Source organism: Aythya ferina (genome assembly GCF_964211825.1).
Source record: "Aythya ferina genome assembly, chromosome: 9".
NCBI lineage: Eukaryota > Metazoa > Chordata > Aves > Anseriformes > Anatidae > Aythya > Aythya ferina.
In genome coordinates this window covers 5,901,897-5,907,928 of record NC_140305.1, presented here as the reverse complement: position 1 = coordinate 5,907,928, position 6,032 = coordinate 5,901,897, and the positions used below count along the sequence as shown (strand labels likewise).

Here is a 6,032-nt window from a genome sequence, read left to right as displayed (position 1 = left end):
TTCCCCCAGTGATTACTGCACTGGGTGCTCTCTGTGTGCCTATAGAGATATGTTTTTCAAAAATCAGGATGGAGTGAATGCCGCTCGTTGTTCTGGCTGCAAAATGTCAAACTGCAGTGGAAAGAAATACAGCATTGCAGTGGTGGTGCACTGAGGCCCCTGGTAGGAAAGCAGGAGCTATTAAGTGGAAAATTCCTGCAGAGGACGTGTTTCCATTTCTAATGCGAAGAAAGAGGGTGTTGTTTGAGGCTGGCAGGTCTGTGGAAAATACAGAAAACACAGGGAAGATGAGAAAATGACCTCATTGAACTCTGAGAACTTAAGCAAACAAACAGCTTCGGCCAACATACCACATTCTTGCGGCACTTCTGCCCAAACAACAAATTGACCTATAAGTTATATAATCACCCACAAGCCCCCGTGCCCCGTGTAAATGTGGGGAGGGGGAAAGGGGTTTCATTGAAAGGAGATGGAGGGGAGGGAAAGCAGTAAACCTGCTCCCGTAGGAAAAAATGCTTGGGGGTGAGCTGCCCGTACCCCCCTTCCCACCACCTCCCCACCCCAAATGCTGTACTCACATGAGGTTCAGGTTTAATTGCACTCCGAATACCAGCAGAGTGATGGCACTGGTTGTTTATTATAGTATGAATTATTTCAGTACAGCATAAATTTTCCATTTCAAAGGATCCCAAATGCCTGCAGGGAAGGGACTAGGTTTTGTGAGCAGAGGGTGGCCTCTGTAAAAGTTGGTGGGGATTTCTTCCGAGCGGTGGTTAAAGCTGCATTCTTTGAACCTGGTTAGGGGGGCTCTGCAGAGCATGTTTAGGGGCTGTGTTTTCCCCTGCAGAGGCCCCCTGTAGTGATGGCTCGGAATGCCTGAGCTACCATTTTATGTCAACCGAACAAATCCTAGTGTAAAAATGCAGAGGCTAACCAAAGGCCGTGGGCTCGGTTGTTGTTGTTGCTCTACATAGCTGCAGAAAAGGAGGATGTATACCCCCGTCCCCAACAGCTGAGTGTGCTGAAAGGTTTGATTCATTGTATTTCCAATAACTCATTAATTGAACATAACAGAAAATAAGTTATTAATTGGCAGAACAGCAGATAAACCATAATTCTTAGTTTACAGTAAGATTACTTACAAATCAGAAAAGGGCTTTTCTCTTAACCAATGCTCACTTTCCTGTAGAAACATATTCTCTGCTACTGTGTTAACAGCAATGTGTGCTCTCAATGTTTATTTTTTTTCTTGTTTACGCTGTTAAAATCCTGTTGTCTCCCAGTTGCAGATGATTTAATGCATAGCCAAAATGTGATCTGCCATCCTGCATTTTGTGTGGACTTTGTCTGTGATAAACATGTTAGTTTGAAAGGTCCTTGCAACTTTAAATACTTCATGATACTTTACGGAGAAGCATAAATATAAGCAGATAAAGTGTTTGATCTTGAAGGTGAGGCGTTAAAGCATATGCATAGGAACAAGAAAGATTCAAATACTGCCAGCAAAGAAAAAGCAGCTGACACAAGTCATAAAATGCAGATGCACTTTCAAATTTCATGTATGCTGCTATTTTGATCCAGTGGTTTGATCCATTCTGTTGTTAGATTAGGGACCACCAGCTCTGAATGTACTGAGGTGTAATTCAGAAAACCCCTGCAGCTGTAAGGAGCTGACTAGATTCAATGCTCATCTTCCCTCACTAACACATTTTAGAGGAAGATAAAGTGAATTAAAGATGGGTCCTGAGAACAAAGTGAGGCCATCCCAAACTTGAGCCAAAAATGCAAACCTTTCCTCTTACAGGTTCTGCAAAGTGTGATTAAATTATTGTTTGTTTGTTTTTTTTTCTTTCCGGTTGACATCTCACTGAGTATCTGGAGCACAAAGGGAAAATGACAGAATTGTGTACTACAGAAAGACAAACAAAACAAAACTGTACATGCAAAACTTCCAGCATTATTTTGCAGGCATACATCAGGTTGTTTTGACAAAGATTAAGAAAAGTGGGGAATGTTTGGGGCACACAGCTAAACCAAACTGAAGCTCTCTTGTGGCAGCTGAGTATCTATCGCTTTTCTAGGCTACAGATGACATCTCTTTCAGGTATGGAGAAGACACTGTTGTACTGTTACAAATGGGAAATAATTGTATTCTGTGGTGCTCAGATCTGAAATCAAATTTGCCCAGAATCCAACGCTCTTTCAGTTTAACCCTGAACGCCTGCATCCTCTGCAGCACAATGGTCAAAAGACATTCAAGAGCTCCACAGTGTTGTATTATTCCCTTTCTGGGAATGTTTAACCAGGGCAAACCATATAGTGCAGCATTTCTGCACGATGCCATGGATTCTGTTTCTCTTTTCCTTGTGCTGTGTAACTAAGGGGCACTGTAAGGGGCGCATAACTTACAGACGAGAACAGCTTTCTCCTCCACACTCTGACAGGAAATAAAAAGCTCCCAAAAAACTCAAGAGAAAAACAAACTTTGTGAATGACAAATAGAAGCATTGCCAAAACAAAAGAGTTTCCTGCATCTAATAAAAGGAAAAAGGCAGATTTTTGCTCATCCAATACCTTGTGGCTGCTAATGGCAATAAACAAAAAAAACATAAGGCGCGCCCCATGCACTGTTAGGGCTCTGGAGTTTAGCACCCATTGCAGGATTAACTCTTCTGAGTGCAGAGCTTTGGTTACAGTTTCCCTCCACATTTTAGAGGTTGCCTTTTACATAGGAGACTGAGCTCATATCAGAGTTTTTGTTGTGAATTCTGTTTAGAAGACTTTCGCTATCTAAGGAAACTGATAAAGGACTATTTTAAACAAAAACGCAGATAAATCTGAGCGATGAAGTACAAACCTGAGCCAAGCAGAGTGCAGGCAAGCCATGTTTGGCTCCTGCCAATGCACCTCAGTCCAGCCTTAAGCTGTGCTTTCAGAAGTGTGCAGAAACGCCTAGTCAAAATAAACCATGTGGAGGCTTCGTGAAGCACAAATGTAGGTAAGAGAATAAATAAATAAATAAATAAATAAATAAATAAATAAATAAATAAGAATGTTTCTTGAAATCCCCTTTTTTGCCTCACAGCATCAAAAGACGTGGAGTAAAAGAGACACAGAAACAATGGATCAGGATCTGGCCTTTATTTCTTTGTTCTATTTCAAACCATCATGCTCATCAGGAAGTCTCACGCAAATGATGCCAACACTGAGGCTGGGAAACGTGAGCTGTCAGAATGCCCAAGGTAGCTGCAGCACTGCCAGCTTGTTCTGACCAGAGCGGACATAGGGCCCTTGGCCTCTGACCAGAATTCTCTCCCCTGGATTTTACTATCACTGATCACATGGGTCTGTTTTTCTGCTTTTTGTGAATGTTAGAACTTGAAGGATGTTTTGAGAACATGGATCTGTGAAAGACACAAGTGTGAATCAGTCTTCCTCCTTGTTCTGCAGTTCAGATGACACCCAGTTTAGACAACTGGAGAGTGAAGGGACCCCAGGATATACTGAAAGATACTGGTTTATCTGGATGCAGAAAGAAAGCCTGTTGGTCAACGGTTTTATACTGAGGCAGTACTAAAAAAAAAAAAAAATTTGAAAAAAAATAATAAAAAAGAAATGTCACAGTAGGATGTATATACAAAGAACTTCTATTCCATTTGTAATCTGCCTCAGCACTGACAAAACAGACTTTAATTCTGTCTCAGGAGCCACAGCTCAAGATGCAGGTCCTGCTTAGGAGCCATAGAAGGCAGTAAGAGTCATCAGGGGTGTTTAAGGAATGGTTGGACTTGGTACTTAGGGACATGGTTTAGTGGGTGATAGTGGTGGTAGAGGGATGGTTGGACCAGATCATCTTGGAGGGCGTTTACAATCTAAATGATTCTATGATTCTGTTTTATGATCAGCTGTTTAAAAAACATGGTTTGGAAGAGCATTGCTCAGCCTATGGAAGGAGAAAGACAGGGCTTTTAAATGGCAGCTGCAAAGCAGGAAATAGTCTTTGTTTTCCATGTCCATTGGAATGAGAAATGGCTCAACTTATGTTAAGATTTATCTAGGACAGTATGAAAAATTTTATGTTGAGTCACACAGGGAAGTCCAAATAGAGAACTAAAAGCATTTCCCTGAATGCAGATGCTACTGCATACCAGACGAAATACATAAACCAAAGCGTGGATCAGTTTCTGCTTTGAAAAAGGTCTGATTCAACCAGGGGTTTAGTGCCACTCAGCTAGGTTTGGCTCAGCTAGATGCTGCTGGCCTCTCATGAAAAAGCATGGTGGCAGCTGAGGACCAATATTTGAGAGTGATGATACACTGGAAGGTTTTGGAAAAGTGTTTGGACCCTGTGATTTTTCCCAGTTTCCTGAAGGACCCAAGTCACAGTAGAACTCTACAGATATATAGATTCAGATATAGATGTTTCTTACAGTTATTGATTTGGCAATGAGGGGAGTTTGATTAGATTGTCTGCACACAGAGCTGTTGGCAGTACTTGAGACTAACCATTAAAATGGAAAAAAGACAAAAATTTGCTTCCTCTGTTGAAAATCATTTTCAATATAACTTCCTCCAAATATATACCAGTGATCCTAAGTTACACTCAAGGTAAGACAATATAAATACTAATGACCTGTGTCAAGATCAATCGATTAACCTCATGATTTCTCTTACCTAAGTCCTAAGGAGTGTTCCTTGGAGATCATTAATTTCTATAATGTGCATTACTAAAATAAGTCCATGGTGTCCAGGGAGAGGCATTAAGAGAGGCTTTTAATATTCTTCATTTTCTGCTTTAGATTGTGGTTCACATAGCTAATGAGTATGATCCATCCAGAATGGTGGGAATGTTACCTAGTGCCACTAGCTAACAAGTATTTGGTCTGATTCAGCCACGTGAGCCCCCCACCACATAGTAGCTAATTGCAAGGATTAGAGCACACCGAGACACTCAAGCTCCACTCCTGTGGGTTTGGGGAGGAACAACACATTTAAACATTCCAGCTACAGTTCCCTTGGCAACGTACATAACAACAACTCACTAAAACTATGGGTTTCTGTTTTCTTAACCCTTGAGAACATTGACTGAATGAATACTTCCTTGAGGAAACAGTTCAGTCAAACAGATATACTTAAACACTCTTAAATCCACCAGTTCTTTTCTCCTTAAAAAAACAACAGCAGTTGAATTCCATGTTAAACTGATCTCCTCCCCTAGCATTAAAGGGTTTAATTCAAACAAATGTGCATACCATTAGCAAACCCTCCACAGAAGTCTGTGTGAAAAGAAGACTGTAAAAAAAAATCCCCAAACATCAATGTTTAAGACCATTATAAAGTTTCTAGAGATCAGAGCACACAAGGAAAAATACAAAATGAATTTTATAAAGCACATAAACACTCTTAAGAGAAGAAACAAAACAATATTAACATTTATGTAGAGAATAGAATACAATCTTTTTCCTGTCAATTATAGCAATCACAATGTCCGTAGCAACTTTGTAATGATTCCTCTGAGAATGTAAAATATTCCATAAATATTAACTAATGTGACAAAATAATACTTACACCATCTGTGTGAAATATATGAGATCTGCCCGAGAGTTTATTCTGCTGCCCAGTGAACTAGAGTCTCTTGTGATGGTATTTCCCCTTAACAGGCACTGTTCCTATCACACAAAGGTTTGGAAGAGGAACCTCCAGCTAAATGCATATGTAGGGTATTGGAAGCCACCAGACCTCGTGTGAACCTCACAAAGAGCTGCTGTAGTTTTTGGGTTGTCATTAGCAGGCAAAATTAACGAACACACTTACAAGGCCTCAGTTCTTATGGTTGCAGGCACCAGTAGTATGTTGCAGTTTATTTAAGACAACGCTCTGACTCCTGTTGTCTTCCATCAGTAGTTTATGTGTATGAAAGAATTAAAGAGTGACATCTTCTGTAACACATTAGCCTGAGGTAGGTGGTAGTGGGCTGTCATAAAACGGGGTTTAGCAGTTGTATGAAGAGAGCCTATCTTGCTTCCTCAGGC

The 6,032-nt window shown here is 40.7% G+C and overlaps 1 long non-coding RNA gene across 1 annotated transcript in view; it reads right to left on the bottom strand.

Moving 5' to 3' along the window:
* LOC311441080 overlaps positions 1-6,032 on the bottom strand; it is a 76,730-nt gene continuing 70,698 nt past the window's right edge. Inside the window, exon 5 of the long non-coding RNA XR_014695785.1 lies at positions 1-258. This is a non-coding gene — a long non-coding RNA (uncharacterized lncRNA). The remainder of the gene's footprint in view (positions 259-6,032) is intronic.